The 18,351-nt window shown below is 37.9% G+C and overlaps 1 protein-coding gene and 1 pseudogene across 1 annotated transcript in view; both read right to left on the bottom strand.

Annotated features, from left to right (window-relative positions):
- Window positions 1-12,493, bottom strand: part of LOC118847463 (dimethylaniline monooxygenase [N-oxide-forming] 1-like) — a 31,656-nt gene extending 19,163 nt beyond the window's left edge. Inside the window, exon 1 of the mRNA XM_036755946.1 lies at window positions 12,323-12,493. The gene's annotated coding sequence lies outside the window, so the exon portion shown is untranslated. The remainder of the gene's footprint in view (window positions 1-12,322) is intronic.
- LOC118846752 lies at window positions 11,765-17,720 on the bottom strand (annotated as a pseudogene).
- Window positions 17,721-18,351: the final 631 nt, after the last annotated feature.

The raw sequence follows: 18,351 nt of genomic DNA, 5'->3' as shown, positions 1-18,351 counted from the left end.
ATCAAAAATGAAAAGGGTGAGGTCATCTCTAATGAAGAGGAAATCAAAACAATAATTAGGAATTATTTTGCCCAACTGTATTCCCATAAATTTGACAACCTTAGAGATATGGATGAATATCTACAAAAACATAAGCTGCCCAGGCTAACAGAGAAGGAAGTGAAATTTCTTAATGACCCCATATCAGAAAAAGAAATTGAGCATGCCATCAACGAACTCCCTAGGAAAAAATCTCCAGGGCCAGATGGTTTTACATGTGAATTCTATCAAACATTTAAAGAACAACTAATTCCAATACTTTGTAGACTATTTGGGAAAATAGGTGAAGAAGGAGTCATACTAAATTCTTTTTATGACACAAATATGGTACTAATACCCAAACCAGGTAGAGTCAAAACAGAGAAAGAAAATTTTACACCAATTTCCCTAGTGAATATTGATGCAAAAATTTTAAATAAAATATTAGCAAAAAGATTGCAGCAACTCATTACAAGAATAATACACTATGACCAGGTGGGATTTATTCCAGGAATGCAAGGCTGGTTCAATATTAGGAAAACTATTAGCATAATTGACCATATCAACAACAAAACTAGCAGAAACCATATGATCATCTCAATAGACGCAGAAAAAGCCTTTGATAAAGTACAACACCCATTCCTATTAAAAACACTAGAAAGCATAGGAATAAGTGGAACCTTCCTCAAAATTATAAATAGCATCTACCTAAAACCATCGACAAGCATTATTTGTAATGGGGATAAACTAGATGCATTCCCAATAAGATCAGGGGTGAAGCAAGGATGTCCATTATCACCCCTATTATTCAATTTGGTACTAGAAACATTAGCTGTAGCAATAAGAGAAGAAAAAGAAATTGAAGGAATTAGAATAGGAAAAGAAGAAACTAAATTATCACTTTTTGCAGATGATATGATGATTTATCTAGAGAATCCTAGAGAATCAAGTAAAAAACTACTTGAAATAATAAACAACTTTAGCAAAGTTGCAGGATATAAAATAAACCCACATAAATCCTCAGCATTCCTATACATTACTGACAAAGCCCAACAGCAAGAGATAGAAAGAGAAATTCCATTCAAAGCTACTGAAGGCACTATAAAATATTTGGGAGTCTATTTGCCAAGACAAACCCAGGGCCTATATGAACATAACTATGAAACACTTTTCACACGAATAAAATCAGATCTAAATAAATGGAGAAATATCAGTTGCTCATGGTTAGGCCGAGCTAATATAATAAAAATGACAATTTTACCTAAATTAATCTATCTATTCAGTGCTATACCAATCGAACTACCAAATTTTTTTTTTACTGAGCTGGACAAAATAATAACAAAATTCATTTGGAAAAACAAGAGGCCCAGAGTATCTAGGATATTAATGAAAAGACATGCTAGAGATGGTGGCTTAGCCACACCAGATATTAAACTGTACTACACAGCAGCAGTCATCAAAACTGCCTGGTACTGGTTAAGAAACAGGGGTGTGGATCAGTGGAATAGGATAGGTACACAAGTAGGTGAAATCAACAACTATAGCAATCTACTCTTTGATAAACCCAAAGAGGCCAGCTTCTGGGCTAATAACTCACTATTTCACAAAAACTGTTGGGAAAATTGGAAAATGGTAGGGTAGAAACTGAGCATAGACCAATATCTTACACCATATACCAAAATAAAGTCAAAATGGGTTCATGATTTAGGAGTAAAGGCCGATACTATAAGTAATTTGGGAGAGCAAGGAATAGTCTATTTATCAGGTTTATGGAAAAGAAAAGAATTCATAACCCAACAAGAGATAGAGAGCATTACAAAATGCAAAATGGATAATTTTGATTATGTCAAATTGAAATTTTTTTGTACAAAAAAAGCCAATGCAACAAAAATTAGGAGGGAAGCAGAAAATTGGGAGAAAATCTTTGCAACTTGTATCTCTGATAAAGGCCTCATTTCTAAAATATACAGGGAACTGAGCCAAATATATAGGAATACAAGCCATTCCCCAGTTGAGAAATGGTGAAAGGATATGAACAGGCAGTTTTCAGAGGAAGAAATTAAAGCTATCTATAGGCATATGAAAAAATGTTCTGGATCACTACTGATTAGAGAAATGCAAATCAAAACAATTCTTAGATACCACCCTCTCCTGTCAGATTGGCTAAAATAACAAAACAGGAAAATGATGAATGCTGGAAAGGATGTGGGGAGATTGGAACATTGTTACATTGCTGGTGGAGTTGTGAGCTGATCCAGCCATTTTGGAGAGCAATTTGGAACTATGCCCAAAGGGCTATAAAAATGTTCATACCCTTTGACCCAGCATTACCACTTCTAGGGTTGTATCCCAAAGAAATCACACAAGCAGGAAAAGGACCCTTATGTACAAGGATATTTATAGCGGCTCTTTTTGTGGTAGCCAAGAATTGGAAATCAAAGGGATGCCCATCAATTGGGGAATGGCTGAACAAGCTGTGGTATATGAAGGTAGTGGAATACTATTGTGCCATAAGAAATGGGGATGATACGGACTTTGTAACAACCTGGAAAAACCTACACGACATAATTCTGAGTGAGCGGAGCAGAGCCAGGAGAACGTTGTACACAACCACAGATATATGGACTCCGTGAGGACCAAACCTGACATACTTCACTCTTCTCAGCAACGTACGTTGCAAGGACAACTCCAGGGGACTCACGATGGAGAATGCTATCTTCATCCAGAGAAAGTACTGTGAAGTTTGAATACAAATTGAGGTGCGCTACATGCTCGCCTTTTTTGCTTCTCTTTTGTTTTTGTTTTTGGTTTTTTTGTTTGTTTGTTTTGTTTTTTGGTTATGTCTCTTCTTTCTCATGATTCATTCCATTGGTCATAATTCTTATCCACAACTTGACTAGTGTATAAATTAATTCAATGCGAAGTTATACGTGGTAGTTATATGAGATTCCAGGCCGTCTTGGGGAGGGAGGGGAGAAAATGTGGAACTCAAAAGTATGTAGAACCATGTGTGGTAAACTAAAAATAAATAAATTAATTTAAAAAAATTTGATAGAATTCTCCTGTGAATCCATTAGGACCAGGAATACCATTCTCCTGCAATTGATAGGTGTTTGGCAACTGGTTCTCTTTCCTTTTGTGGGACTGGATTATTGGCATTAGCATTAAGGGAATTGAGAAATGCTTCTTGTAGAAGGTGAGATTCTAGCTGAGACTTGATGGAAGTCATTGAAGACAAAAGTCAGAGATGATGGTGGAGAACATTATTGGCATAGGGAACAGAGAGTAAGACTACACAGACTTGGGAGATGGAGTCTCTTGTGCAAGGAAGAAAGAAAGCCAGTGTTGCTGGATGGAAGAATACGCAGCAGGGAGTGAAGTAGAAGGAGACTGGAAAGGTAAGGAAGGGTCCAAGTTATGAAGGGCTCCAAAAGCCAAGCATAGGATTTTGTATTTGATCCTGGAAATAATGGGGAGCTATTGGATTTTATTGAATGGGGTGAAATAATACAGTCAGGAGGATGCTTTATTTTGCAAGATTGCTTAGGTAGCTGAGTGGAGGAAAGACTGCAGGAGAGAGAGACTTGAGGGAGCAAAAACAACCAGCAAACTATTATAATAGGTAGGATCAAGAGGACTTGGCAACACATTGGAAATGGGAATGGTGGTGGTGGCAAGAGTGAGTGAGGAGTCAGTTATACACTCAGGTTTCCAGTTTAGCAGACTGGGAGGATGGTGGTGCCCTCTACAATACTAGAAAAATGTGTAAGAAGAGTGGGTTTAGGGAAAAATATCTGGGGGATAGACATCTGAGACCATGGGTTTTTATCAGATGCCAGTCTTAAGTTTTCTATCCTTCCAATTTCTGTGTGTTTTTACTGCCAAACTTCATCCTACATTAGAACTACACTCTCTAGTATTTAGTTTAGTGCATAAACAGAGTTTCCTCTCTTTCCCTCGTTCCTTTTCAGTCTTACTTGGATTAGATCTACAAGATTTCTAGCACTCCCAGCAGCCTTTTATTATATGCATTCTATTCCTGGACAGAAGCTAATAATTTCTAGAGTAAAAAGCTGTGATCCAAAAATCCAAATGCCATTCTCAGATGCAATCTTTTTAACTATCTGCTTCCATTCCCAAGTATTCTTCTCTTTTCAAAATCTTTTTCCTTTGGTGGGTTGCTGTGATGTAAATCATACCCATGTCTGCAAAGTTTTTTGCCTAAGATTTGACAATCTGCTTTTTTTGTTCTTTCTGCCAATACCATTTATGCCCAAGGGAATTTCAAGAAGTGGATACTAGAGTTCAGTTTGACAGATCTTCAGAAGTTCTCTTATCACACTTTAGATGCATGTCCTAGGAAGACAGAAGACATCTCTTTTCATGAGGTCAGCAGACAGTCGATCCAGTGCCCAGAAGTCATTAACCATCATTTCTTTTTCAACTGATGCTTAGAGGATGCTCTCTCAGCTGACAGATATGAGTCCACATCATCATTACTTGGAGGACAACATTCCTCAAAATGCTCAGCTCTTTCTTCTCCTCGAAGGGCCAAATACCTACTTGTTGCCTTCAGGGATCCTTCTGCTTTCTTTTATCATTTGTATGACATTTTTCAAACTCCAAAATCTGAACATAAGTCAAATTTTCCCTTTCCTCTTCAGATACTTCTTTTTTGTTTTGACATTCTTTCTTTTAAAATTTCATTTCATTTTTAAATTTGAATTCATTCTTTTTAAAAAAGAATACTCTGTCTTCCTTGATTACCAGTAAACTAGAAAGGTGTCCTTAAGGCCTTTTATGACTTTGATGTGATGATAAAAATAGCTAATTAAGTGGTGAAAAGGAATTGTACTGGGAAAAGAGGAAAGGAGGAGGCAGAGAAGGGTAAATTATATCACTTGAAAAGGCATGAAATCCTATTACAGTACAGGCAAGGTCAGGAGATAGATGAACATTGTTTGAACCTTACACTCATCAGATTTGGCTCAAAGGGGCAATAACATAATCAGTTAGGTATAGAAATCTAATTTGCCCTATAGGAAGTAGGAGGAGAAGAGAAAGAAAAGGGAGGGAGTGGATAGAAGTGAGGGAAGAAGTAGTAAGGGTAACAGGAGGAAAAGGGAGGGTCTAATAGAAAGAAGGGCAGATTGAGGGAAGTGGTAGTCAAAAACAATAATCTAGTGAGGAGGGAAAGGGAGAAAGGAGAAAATGGGGGGGGGGGAATAGGATAGAGAGAAAGACACAGATAGTAATCAGAACTGTGAATGTGAATGGGATGAACTCTCCCATAAAACATATACCAAGTGGCATACCATCCACTTTTTAGAGGAAGAGTTAAGGGAGTTGTGGGAAGAAATAGATAACAAAGCTGTACTAGTGGGGAACCTCAATCTCCCCCTGTCAGAACTAGATAAATGTAACCACAAAATAAACAAGAAAGAAGTCAAGGAGATGAATAGAATTTTAGAGAAGTTAGATTTGGTTGATATTTGTAGAAAACTGAATGGGAATAGAAGGCATATGCCTTTCTCTCAGTGGTACCTGGCACCTACACAAAAATTGACCATGTATTAATGCATAAAAACCTCACAATCTGATGCAGAAATATTAAATGCATCTTTTATCAGATCATGATGGATTTACAAGTGAATTCTGTCAAATGTTTAAAGAAATCTAATTCCAAAATGGTATAAATTATTTGGGAAATTAGGCGAAGACTGAGTCCTACCAAATTCTTTTTATGATACAAATGTGGTGGTGATACCTAAACTAGGAAGAGCAAACAGAAAAAAAAATTATAAATCAATTTCCCTAACGAATATAGATGCAAAAGTTTTAAATGAAATATTAGCAAAGAGATTACAGCAACTTATCTTGAGGATAATACACTATGATCAGGTAGAATTTATACTAGGAATGCAAGGATGGTTCAATATTAGGAAAACTATCAGCATAAAACATTTGACAAAATCCAGTACTCATTCCTATTAAAAATATTAAAGAGCAAATGAATAAATGATATCTTCCTTAAAATGATAGGTAGTATCTATCTAAAACCACCAGCAAGTATTATATATAATGTAGATAAGCTAGAAGCATTTCTAATAAGATTAAGGGTGAAACAGGGATGTCCATTATCACCACTGTTATTCAGTATTGTACCAGAAATTTTAGCTTTAGCAATAACAGAATGAAAAAACTGAAGGAATTAGAATGGGCAAAGAAGAAACAAAGCCATTACTCTTTGAAGATGTTATGATTGTATACTTAGAGAATCCTAGAGAATTAATTAAAAAACTACTAGAAATAATAAATAACTTTAGCAAAGTTGCAGGATATAAAATAAACCCACACAAATCATTAGCATTTCTCTATATTACTAACAAAGCCCAACAGCAAGAGATAGAAAGATAAATTCCCTTTAAATTTACTGTAAACATCATAAAATATTTGGGAGTCTGCCTGCCAAAACAAACCCAGGAGCTACATGAAGACAATTACAAATTCTTCACACAAATAAAGTCAGATCTAAGTAATTGGATAAACATAAGTTGCTCATGGGTAGGCTGGGCTAATACAATAAAATGAAAATTCTACCTAAATTACATTACTTATTCAGTGCCATACCAGTCAAACTACCAAAAATTATTTCATCGAGCTAGAAAAAAACAATAACAAAATTCATCTGGAAGAACAAAAGGTTCAGAATATCAATGGCATTAATGAAAAGAAATGTGAGGGAAGATGGCCTAGCTGTACCAGATCTTAAATTGTATAAAAAAGCAGCAAATCATCAAAAGTATTTGGTACTGGCTAATAAATAGAGTGGGGGATTAGTGCTATAGGTTAAGCCTGCCAGACACCATAGTCAATGACTATAGTAATCTAGTATTTGATAAATCCAAAGACTCCAGCTTTTGGGTTAAGAACTCACTATTTAACAAAAACTGCTGGAAAAACTGGAAAATAGCATGGCAGAAATTAGGCATAGGCCAACATCTTACAAAATGGGTACATGACATACTTACATTAAAAGCAAAATAGAAGACTAGGAATAGTTTACCTGACATGTCTATGGAGAAGAAAAGTATTTATGATCAAACAAGAGACAGAGAGCATTTAGAAATGCAAAATGGATGATTTTGATTACATTAAATTGCGAAGTTTTTGCACAAACAAAGCCAATGCAACCTAGATTAGAAGGGAAGCAGAAAGTTGGGAAACAATTTTTACAGCCAGGGTCTCTGATAAAGGCCTCATTTCCAAAATAGAGAACTGAGTCAAATTTATAAGAATACAAGTCATTGCTGAATTGGTAAATGGTCAAAGGATATCAACAAGCAGTTTTGAGAGTAAGAAATTAAAGCTATCATATAAAAAATGCTCTGAATCACTATTGATTAGAAAAATGCAAATCAAAACAACTCTGAGGTACCACATCACATCTATCAGATTGTCTAACATGACAAAAGAGCAAAATGGTAAATGTTGGAGATGTGGGAATTTTGGAATACTAATGCATTGTTGGTGAAGTTGTAAACTGATCCAGCCATTCTGGAGAGTAATTTGGAACTATGCCCAAAGGGCTATAAAAATATGCATACCCTTTGACCCAGCAATATCACTTCTAGGTTTGTATCCCAAAGACATCATAAAAATGGGAAAAGAATACACACGTACAAAAATACAAAAGCTCTTTTTATGGTGGCCTAGAATTGGAAATTGAGAGGATGTCCATCAATTGGGGAATGGCTGAAGAAGTTGCAGTATATGAATGTAATGGAATAATATTGTGCTATAAGAAACGATGAACAGGCTGACTTCATAAAAACCTGGAAAGACTTATATGAACTAATGCTGAGTGAAATTAGCAGAACCAGGAGAACATTGTGCATAGTAACAGCCACATTGTATGATGACTGACTTTGGTAGACTTAGCTCTTCTTATCAGTGCAAGGATCTAAGACAACTCCAAAAGTCTCATGATGGAAAATGCTATCCACATCCAGAGAAAGAACTTTGGAGTCTGAATGCAGATGGAAATCTATTATTGGCCTTCTTTTCTTTTGTTATTTTGTTTTGTTTCTTCTCTGTCATGGTTCCTCCCGTTAGATATAATTTTTCTTTACATCATGACTAATGTGAAAAAAAATGTTTAATAGGAATGTATAAGTAGAGGCTATATCAGGTGCACACTGTCTTGGGGTGGGGGGAGGAGAAGGATGGGGAGAAAACTTAAAACTCAAAATCTTATAGAAGTGAATGTTGAAAACAAAATAAATAAATTATATATATGTATACATATATATATATGTTTATATATATACATAATATATATAATACATTTGTAAGTACATAGGAATATTCTGTATTCCTTGATTAACTGGAGACTAGGAAGATGTTCTCAAAATCTTTTAGCTTCTCTTCCAGTAATGAGACCAGTTTGATCTTGGAGCATAGGTAGCTGCCATTTGGTCTGAGGAATAAATCCCTGCGTATTTTCATTACTCTCTACACTTCATTGGAGTGAGTTCATTGGTTTTCGTGTCTGGTTATCAGCACTCTTACAGAGTACCTGGGTCAAAGTACACATGGGAGGTCTTCAACTTCAAAATTATTCCTCTCCTTATCTTACTAGCACCTTGACAATTTCATACAATTTCCCATTAATCTCTTATTTTAACAAATTATTTACCTTGTCCTACTTTTTATTATATCATCCTTAAGACCTTCTTTCTATTGCTTCCACATGTCCTCTTTTTTCTAGTCCTTTTCCTCATACATCTAGAGTTCTTCTGCCCTGACTTGTTTCCTCCATATCCTTCTGCCCAGCTCCTTCTTAGTTTCTCCTCCTTCATCCCATCTCCTCTTCTTTCAGGATGAGGCCTTTTCTTCTTTCTTCAACTTCTGAAGTCATGATACATTTCCTCTCTACAAATATAATCTCTTACCTTTACAATCCCATAAAACTTTCTCCTCATCCTCTTTTTTTACTCCTTCTCTTCCTCTTTCTTCTTTCTTTGTTCAATAACCCATGTGGCTAACTTCTGTACCTATTATTTTCCACATTTTACAGATGGGGAAATTGAGACTGATAGAGGTCAAGTGACTTTCCCAGGGGCACACAGCTAGTGAATGCCCAAGGCCCTATTTGAACTCAGGTCTTCTTGACTCCAGGTCTATTTTTATCCACTGTATAACATTGCCTCCTATCGTCCAAGCCTGTCATTTCCTAACACATTCTTTAATCCATTAAAACAGTTTCTCTTCATTTTTTCCAGTGTGATGCACCTATGAACTTCCCAGTATACACTGAGACATCCTCCACAAATCATCCACTCGTTAATCAAACTATCCTCCAATATCACCCAAAGTATATTACTTATATACCCAGTGACATTTACAATGACTTTATAGGATCGGGTCATGAATTGTCCCTTAACCCTCCACAGTTATTAAAGAGCAACGAGATTATTCTAATGCTACTAAAGGATAAGATGGATTATGGATCAATTGTTGAATGGTTATCCCCATCACATACTATAACTCTGCAAGGCCAAGGACCTTGTCCTGGGTCTTCTCTTTTTTTCTCTATACTTTTACTTGGTCACCTCCTTAGTTTACCTGGACTTAATGATCATTTCTATGCAGAAGACTTCCAATCTCTCTTTGGGAAATCCAGTGTAACAACAACATTACTTGCAGCTACTGTGGCCGGGTAAGGCCAATAATAAGGCCAACAATACCAGCACACAGGAGGGCTGCTAGCACAGGTACTTTGATTTGCTTTTCTAAGGAGAGCAACTTTAAGGGGTTTATAATCTCTCTTTAATTAAACATACGTATATCATTCATTTAGTGCAGGGGAAAATGTCAGCACCCTGAACTTCAGAGAAAACACAAACAAGTTACAAGCAGAAATTATATAAAAAGAGCAACATAACAGAAGTCAACAGACAGGTTTCTATCTTTCTGACCATAACAATACATACATAGTTACCAGAGAAAGAAGCACCAAAATATGGGTTTTCAGAGCCAGGGGACTCCTTACAGAGTCTTGTCTGGTGAAATCACAGGAATTCTCTTCCAATCAATGCCAGCCTCCCCCAAAGCAAAACCTCTCCTTCCGCAGTTCTGAGAGTTCTTTTCTGGCTATCCTCTGGATATATGTACCTTTCTTAGGGCCCAAGTGCTTCACACCTCTCCTGACCTGATTAGCAAAAAGATGTGGGCCTTCCTACAAAGAAAGGCAAGACTCAATCAAAGGCATTTGATTGTCGTAGTGCTGAGAACACACCAAAAGAATAAATAAAACAGGAAACAAGTCCCACTTTGTTTGCCCTTGGATCCAGTCATGCATCTCCAACCACTTAGAGGATATTTTTCACTGGATATCACATTACCATCTCAAATTCAAATTTCCCCAAACAGTGCTCATTATCTTTTCCCTTTAATCCATCACTCTGCAAACTACACTCATTCTTTCAAGGAAGTTACAATCCTTTCAGTTTCATAACCTGTATGTTGTCTTCCATTGCTTACTCCCACCTTATAGCTTAAATTAGTTGTCAGGTTTGTTAATTCTTCCTCTGCATCTCTCAAATGTTTCCTCTTACATATTCCCACAACCACCACCCTTTTCAGGCCCTCTTCCCCTTTCAACTGTACCATAGAAATAGGCTCTTAATTGCTTTACTTGCTTCATCTCTCCCCACTCTAATTCATTTTACACATGGAGTTAAAGTGATTTTCCTAAAATACAGTTCTTACCATCTTACTTCCTTTTTTCAATAAATTATAGTGGCTCTGATGCAGTTTGAGAGGTTCAGGAGTACCCTCAAGGACTGGAGTACTGCATGGGGTTGTCTAGAATGAATTCTCAGACTCAAGCAATCTTTAAGTGAAGTTGGCAAACCCTTATTGCTATGCTTTTCAGCAGGCAAAAGTTCTTAAGGAACCTGAGACCTTAAAGGGGTACAGATAAAGTTTATATAGGAGAAACTATAGTAAAACATGTGCCAAATATGCTAACTAGGTGATACAGGGTATAATTAAGGAGTTGTGAAGGAGTGGTCATTTCTTAAAGGAACATGTACTTTTTGTATCTACTGTGCAGGCATTTTACCCAGAGTTCACCAGGGAAAGCCCAGGGTGGGGCCACAGAGAGGCATGGTTTTAGGCATGCTCCTTCACTAAGTTAACTAGGGGTCAGGGCTGATTGAGGATTGTGCAGTCTGCCACCCATTAATATCTTGATTGACAAGATAGATATGATATAGGGAACATTTATATGTCTAAAGACTAGGATAGATGTAATGCAGAGTCCAGGATGCATATAATGAGGTAGGGAGTTGATATAGATAGTCCAGTGGGTACTCAAGGTCTTTATGAACTAGTACAAAGCCAGTTCAAGCTAATATTTATTACTGGTATTGTTTGTTAGTGTTCCAATGAGATAACCTTTGTCCTAGTCAACATATAGGAATAATAACATGTAGTTTCCAATGTGACCTAGCCTGTAGCAAAATCCTAGTTTCTATTCTAGAGAGAAAACATAAGATATAAGGAAACATAAGACATAAGGAAACATAAAACATAAAGGAAACATAAGACATAAAACAAAAGGAAAGGGGGCTGAGATTGATCTTAACTCCCAGTGGGCATAGGAGGAGGAAATAACTTCTACTGCTGTCAAGAAAATAAGAAATCTTGACCGTGGGACACAAGACTGGTACCTAAAGCACTAGTTATAGGACTGTCTATCTAAAATTTTGCTAGATGCTAAAGGGTGTCCTGGTAGCTCAACCAAATATCGTAAATGTGGAGGACAAAGTCCCAAGCCAACATCCCAGACCAAGGTAGATTTGATGATTGGAGGCTGCCAGGGAAACAAACCAATGAACAAAACTAAAACAGAAAAAAGCAACAGAACAAAACAAGCCCTGAGCCTCTTCAAAATATCCTCTATTTATTCTACACAGGACATCTAAGTTGTGGCTCTTTAATCTCATAATTTAAGGATTTCTCCAGCAGGTTCTTTATCAATGTAGCCAGAAGATAAGTGACTATCATTAAAAAATAGTCCCTTCAAAATTCCTTATATTAAGTTAAGACAAGAGCATGGAAGGGTTTTTTTGTGTTGTTTTGTGTTATCTCCCCCCCAGGGTTATCAAGAAGGGAAAGAGTTGTTTCAAGATAGTTCTGCTGCTTGAAGCTCAGCTACTAAGTAGGGTAAATTACTCTTCCATCCCACCACCAATGGGTTCACCCAAAACCTCCTGAGCTCCAAGGGAATACTTACTATTTATTCTTCCTGATCTTCGTCTCCAGATGGTACTGCGCTAGTCAAGTAGATAGGCTCTATGGGGGAAATGGATTTTCCAGATACTGTGATCCAAGTTACTTATATAGAGACAACATAGAACAAAACATCAGCCTGCAAGCAATTAAGTTTGACCTTGGTACCTAAATCTAATCATTTGAATGTCCTTGTTTCAGGCAATAAGGAAGAGTGTATGTCACTACAGGAGAGAAATTGTCCTTCAAAAAGTTATTAGCTTAAATATTAATCTTAGAGGTAACCTGAGGGAACTTGGAGTTTACCGAATGGGGGAGGGAGGTGATATAGTTGGACATGTACTTTGGAAAGATCAATTTGATAGCTGAGTGGAAGATGAATTGGAGTGGGGAGAGACTTGAGCCAATGAGACCATCAGAAGGCCATGGCAATAATTCAGGTCCAAGCTGTCAGGTGACTACACCAGGGTGAATTCTTAAGACCAAAGTTCTTATCCTTCAATAACCATTTTCACATAGATTCTGATTAGCAGCCAGTATTAGATATTTGGTATCAGAGGAATCTTTGACCCTGATTCATCTAAGCCCTGGTTGACTGCTCCCAGAAGTGTTGGCAGCAGAGAACAGTATGATTACACCACTCCTCTTGAATGTCTATTTTCCTTTTGCTAAGCGTCCACACTTTTGCAAGATCATAGAAATACATGTTAAAAACTGAAAGGGACCTATCAGTAATTTGGTCCAACTCCTTTATTTTATACACAAGGTAACTAAGGCCCCAGAACATGAAATTTGTTGTTTAGATAAGTTGCAGCCTGATATTTGTACCTAAGTCTTCTGACTCTAAACTCAACACCCTTCCTGGTTTTCCATATTCAATCTGCCTAGTTTGGAAGGCTGGTTTCAGAGTAAGTGTGGTTGATTGTGAGCTTCTTGATGGCAGAGGGTGTCTTGCCTTTGTTTTTATCTCCCATGCTTAGCACAGTGCCTGGCACACAGTAGTCACTTATTGATTGACTGAATAGACTTGAATTGATTTACTTCTTTTTGGGTCCTATATTCTGGAACTGTGAGATATATCCTTGTTATCCACTATTATGAATTCTTGCTAGTTTCTGTAGCCACCCAAGGCTGGATCTGTGATTGTGTCTTCAGAGTTCCAGCCTCTTACTTTTTCCTCCCTGCATGTATCACATTATGCCACATTGGGCTCATACCCCCAAATCCTAGATCTGCTCCATTTTCTACTTGGGCCAGTTTGCCCCACTTTAGGCAATATGGTAGCCACCTGCTCCTGGGGGCTCGTTATAATAATGCTGACCTTGGTTTAAGCACCTGGATCAACTTAATCCACTACTGCTTAGAACTCTTGAGTTCAAGAGATCCTCTATCCTCTGCCTCCCAGTAGCTGGGATTACAGTGTGTACCACCATGCCAAATGGCATTGATTTAATCTTTAAATTTTCTTTTGTGATAAGAAGAAGCTATTTTTCTTTTCTCCTCTCCTGATTTATGATGTTGCTAAGTGTGGGGACCTTAAATATCTTGCCCAGGGTTACAAGGCCAGAATGTTTCAGAAGCCTATTTCCCAAGTTCTTAGGTGGGTTTCTACTATACCACACTTCTCTCAAAATAACCTAGAACCAGATCTGTTATTTCATTGATAAAGGGAACTCCTGGGGCAGCTAGGTGGTGCAGTGAGTAGACCACCGGGCCTGGAGAGGAGGACCTGAGTTCAAATCTGACTTCAGACACTTGACAAACTTACTAGCTGCATGACCTTGGGTAAGTCACTTAACCCCAATTATCCTGCCTTCCCCCCTCCAAAAAAAGAAAAAAAAATTAAAAGGAGCTCCTTGGTCATGATCCACCCTCTCTACCAATGCTGATCTCTACTTTTTCTGCAATTTATGGTCTTGGAAAATTTCTGAGGCACCTAAAAGTTTACTGACTTCCTTGTCCATGGTCACATAGGCAGTCGCATAGGACACTAGCAATACCTCAAACAGTAGGAGAGGGGAGTTAACTATAAAAATGAATTTGGCATTGGAGGTTGGAAAAGATAGCTGCAGAATTTGTGGACTCATTCTTTCATTAACAGTAGGAAAAAATCCTCTGCCTGACATGGTTTGGGAATTGGTGCTATCAGAAGGTAGGGAGATAGAAACTTAGGAGAGGTGGCATGCTGTAAGGCATAGAGGGTTAGATTTGGTGTCATGAAGACCTGATGACACTTAGCATGTTTGTGATTGTAGGCAAATCATTCAACCACTGGGGAGATCTCTAGCATCCCCAGGGTTAGCATGGAGCTGCAAAATGTAAACTTACATACAGCCAAATATCATATAGCATCATCTAAGTTATTATTAAATGGGCCTTATGGCTATCAATTTTTGTATCATACAAAAACAGGATTGTTCTACAGAAATAAAGCCTCTGTACTTTACGAAACTCCATGTATTCCACATGCTTGGAAAGATTTTAAGGATTTCTCCCACTTCTTGGAAGATTTCTGGAAGAGAAAGTTTAGTTAGATTGAGTGAATTGCATTCTTTCTGAAATATACATTTCCTTTCTTTTCTTGTCCCATTAATACTGTGTCAAAATGTCAGTGCCTGATTGCAGTATATGCTGAGCATGACCATTAATAGGATTTATTTTTAATAATTGGGAGAGAGACAATACATATGGAAGGTTTCAGCCACATGTAGTGAAATTAGCCTTAGTGAGACAGAGTAGGAGAACCAGTTTGGCTGGAGCATAGGGTGTGTGAAAGGGAGTGATGTAGAATAAGGCTGGAAAAGCCAATTGGAATCATATTGTGAAGGACTTTAAAAGACAGAGACTTTATCAGAGAGGGAACAGGAAGTCAGTGGAATTTGTTGAATAGAGAAGTCACATAGCCAGACATATGCTTTGGGAATATTACTATGGTAGTAATGTGGAGGATGGAAAGGCATCAGGAGACTATTGTAGTAGGCTGCGGAAAGATAATGAGGATCTGAAACAGGGTGATGGCTGGATGAGTGGAGAAAAGGGCATAAAGGAAAGAGATGTTGAGGAGGAATGAAAGTATTTGGCAGATCATTGGTTATGTAGAATTATGGAGGGTGGGATATTGAGGATGAGATAGATTGTGAACTTGGGTGAATAAAGCATGGAAGAAAGGTGTGTGATACAATGAGTTCTCTTTTGGACATTTTGAATTAGAAATGTCTCCAATAGTCCATTTTGAAATGTCCAATAGGTGAGGCAGCTAGGTGGCACAGTGAGTAGAGCAGTGACCCTGGAGGCAGGAGGATCTGAGTTCAAATCTGGCCTCAGACCCTTGACACACTTGCTAGCTGTGTGACCTTGGGCAAGTCACTTAACCTCAATTGCCCTGCCTTCTGCCCTCCTTAAAAAAATGAAAAAAATGAAGAAGAATAAAGAAATATCCAATAGGCAGTTTGTGATGTGGGATTGGAACTCAGGAGAATGTAATACTACTACTAATATATATATATGTATATATATGAATATATGTATGTATATGTATATATATGTATATATATGAATATATATGTATGTATATGTATATATATATATGTCATCTGAATAGAGATACTAATTAAGCACCTGAGCAGTTGATGAGGTCACCAAGAGACAGAGAAAAAGAAGAAAGGAGGGCTCATCACAGTGCTTTTGGGATATACCCACATGGTATACCAGAGTGATTTTTTTCCAAAACATCCAAAACCAAGAGAAAACAAAAGAAGATTATTAAACAAATAAAATTACTTATGAGACAATACTATACCTGGTAAAGACTCTAGTGGCAAAAACGGGTCAGTGAGATAACCAGTACAGACCATGACAGCATCAAATATGGCTGACTCTTTCCTTCATGCTCAGTGGGTACCTCCCACTGCCCAGAGGTAGAGAAATATGGACATTCTTTCACATTATAGACAATGATCTGAAAAAAATAAATCCAGAGTATGCAAATACCATCCTTTTCCACCCCCTTCAAGGATTCATGATATCCAGGCAGCAAAAATAGTGACTGAGGAATTGTGGGTGTAGGACTGTGTTAGAAATCATAACTCTATCTGGATTAGACCCTGTGGCCATTCAGATAAGGGCCATACATAGACAGATTTCTATATGTGGGTTATATGGCATGAATACATATTTCCCTCCACAGGTTGATTGAAAAGCCCCCAGGGGATGAAAGAATCTGCCAATTAGCACTGATCTTTGCCAGTTTCTCAATCTGAAAGCAGAGAATTTGGGTCTGAGATAGGAAGCAATAAAAGAAGTTATGTATAAAGTACCTTTCTGCCAACCAAACTCCTAGGGACATACCTTGAATTGGATACATTTCAGAAGGTTGAACTTGTTTGTATACATCTTGAGATATTTCAAAAATTGGGAGTGTGGTGCAAAGTTTGGAAAATCCTCTGGGAAAGGAAAATCTGAGAAACAGGACATCTCTTTGCTGCTGTTAGTAACAACAGATTTATAAATGCTAGCCCTGCCTTCTTCAACATATTCCTATAAAAAAACATCACAAAGAGGAAATTGTTATTATTTTTCAGGAATTAAAACTCTCAATAAGTCAATATTCAAAAAGAGAACTACCATCTTCGGTGGAATTTACCTACCTGCAACTATGAGAGAGAAAGGAAGCATGGGAAAGGTTCCCAGAGTCAGGAAGGTATGGGCTTGAGTTCCATATCTGACATATACTGGTCTTTGTGATCTTGGGCAAGTAAATTAACTTCTCAGTGCCTTAGGCAACTCTTTCTAAATCACAGAAGTGACCTGAGGCAGAAGTGGCTTCCCCATTGGGCATTCCCTAAATTAATGAAATCATAGGCCAAGTGTGTGAAAGGATGAGATATAGAACTCCTGTGTAAGCCACTTGATCTCCTTCCACCTCCACTCTGTAAAATGGGGATAATAATAGCTTCTACCTCCACAGGATTGTTGTGAGGATCAAATGAGATTAAGACATGTAAAGTGCTTTTAAACCTTAGAGCACTACATAAATGCTAGCTATGACTATTCTGTCCTAGCACCAAGAGAAATCTCCCACTGGTTTGTTCTCAAATGTTACAGAACAATTTCCCAGACAGACAGGGAAAGGACCTAGGAGATTATCTGAGTGAACCCTCTAATGTTATAGATTGGGAAACTGAGGACCAGGTAAAGTGAACAAGGTCCTCTTGCCCGGTATTTGCTGGTCAGCATATTCAATATAGAAGAAGTAACGAAATATCACTTGTTGTGAATTCCCATAGCCCTTCAATGTCAGCACTCCTTTAGAAATAGGTGGGTTCCAGCCCCTCTTTCAAGCAACATTTGATGGAGGTGAGGCCACTCACACCAACTCCAATAATTGCAACTCGCTTGACCATGGTCTTTTGTGTCAGGCAAGGATCAAGAAGAGTTTCTTCAGTTGTTCCTTATGCTGGGACCTCCCATCCTAGAACTGATCCTTTTCATAAATAGAAATGCTCCACCCCATCCTTGACTTTTCCAGAAAAGCAGGAAAAAGTCTTATGGAGGCCAAAAGATTTATTTGGATCATCTACAACTGCTCTCTTTGTATGGGTCTGAGAAAACCATGCCTTGGACACTTGCTTAATCCCATGCTTTTCCTTTGTATGCTTCTTATCTGGAGGAGTGCCAATGTTAGGGTCATTCTGGAAGATAATAGTTTTGGGGAAAGTGCAAACTGGATGTGAAAGTATGTGTAATCTTGAAACTTGGGATCATGCTACTCCCCACTCACCTTCCTGGATTCATCAGTAGAGAATGGAAGGGACCTGGGAGAGCACTTAGTGCAACATATTACTTGCTCAGTGAGACCTGAAGCCCAAAGAGTCAAGTCCAAGGTTATAAGACTGGTTGTTTGCAGAACCAGAGTGATTGCACCTGTTCCTTCCAGAATCCTTACCTAGCCCTTTCAAAAAATCACATTGTTCTTCCTCCTTCATGCTTCTCTTCTTACTTGACTACTGCCATACCCAAAGCTGCTGCCTGCTC

This window comes from Trichosurus vulpecula, chromosome 4 (assembly GCF_011100635.1).
Source record: "Trichosurus vulpecula isolate mTriVul1 chromosome 4, mTriVul1.pri, whole genome shotgun sequence".
Taxonomy (NCBI): domain Eukaryota; kingdom Metazoa; phylum Chordata; class Mammalia; order Diprotodontia; family Phalangeridae; genus Trichosurus; species Trichosurus vulpecula.
This window is presented reverse-complemented; position numbering and strand designations above follow the sequence as displayed.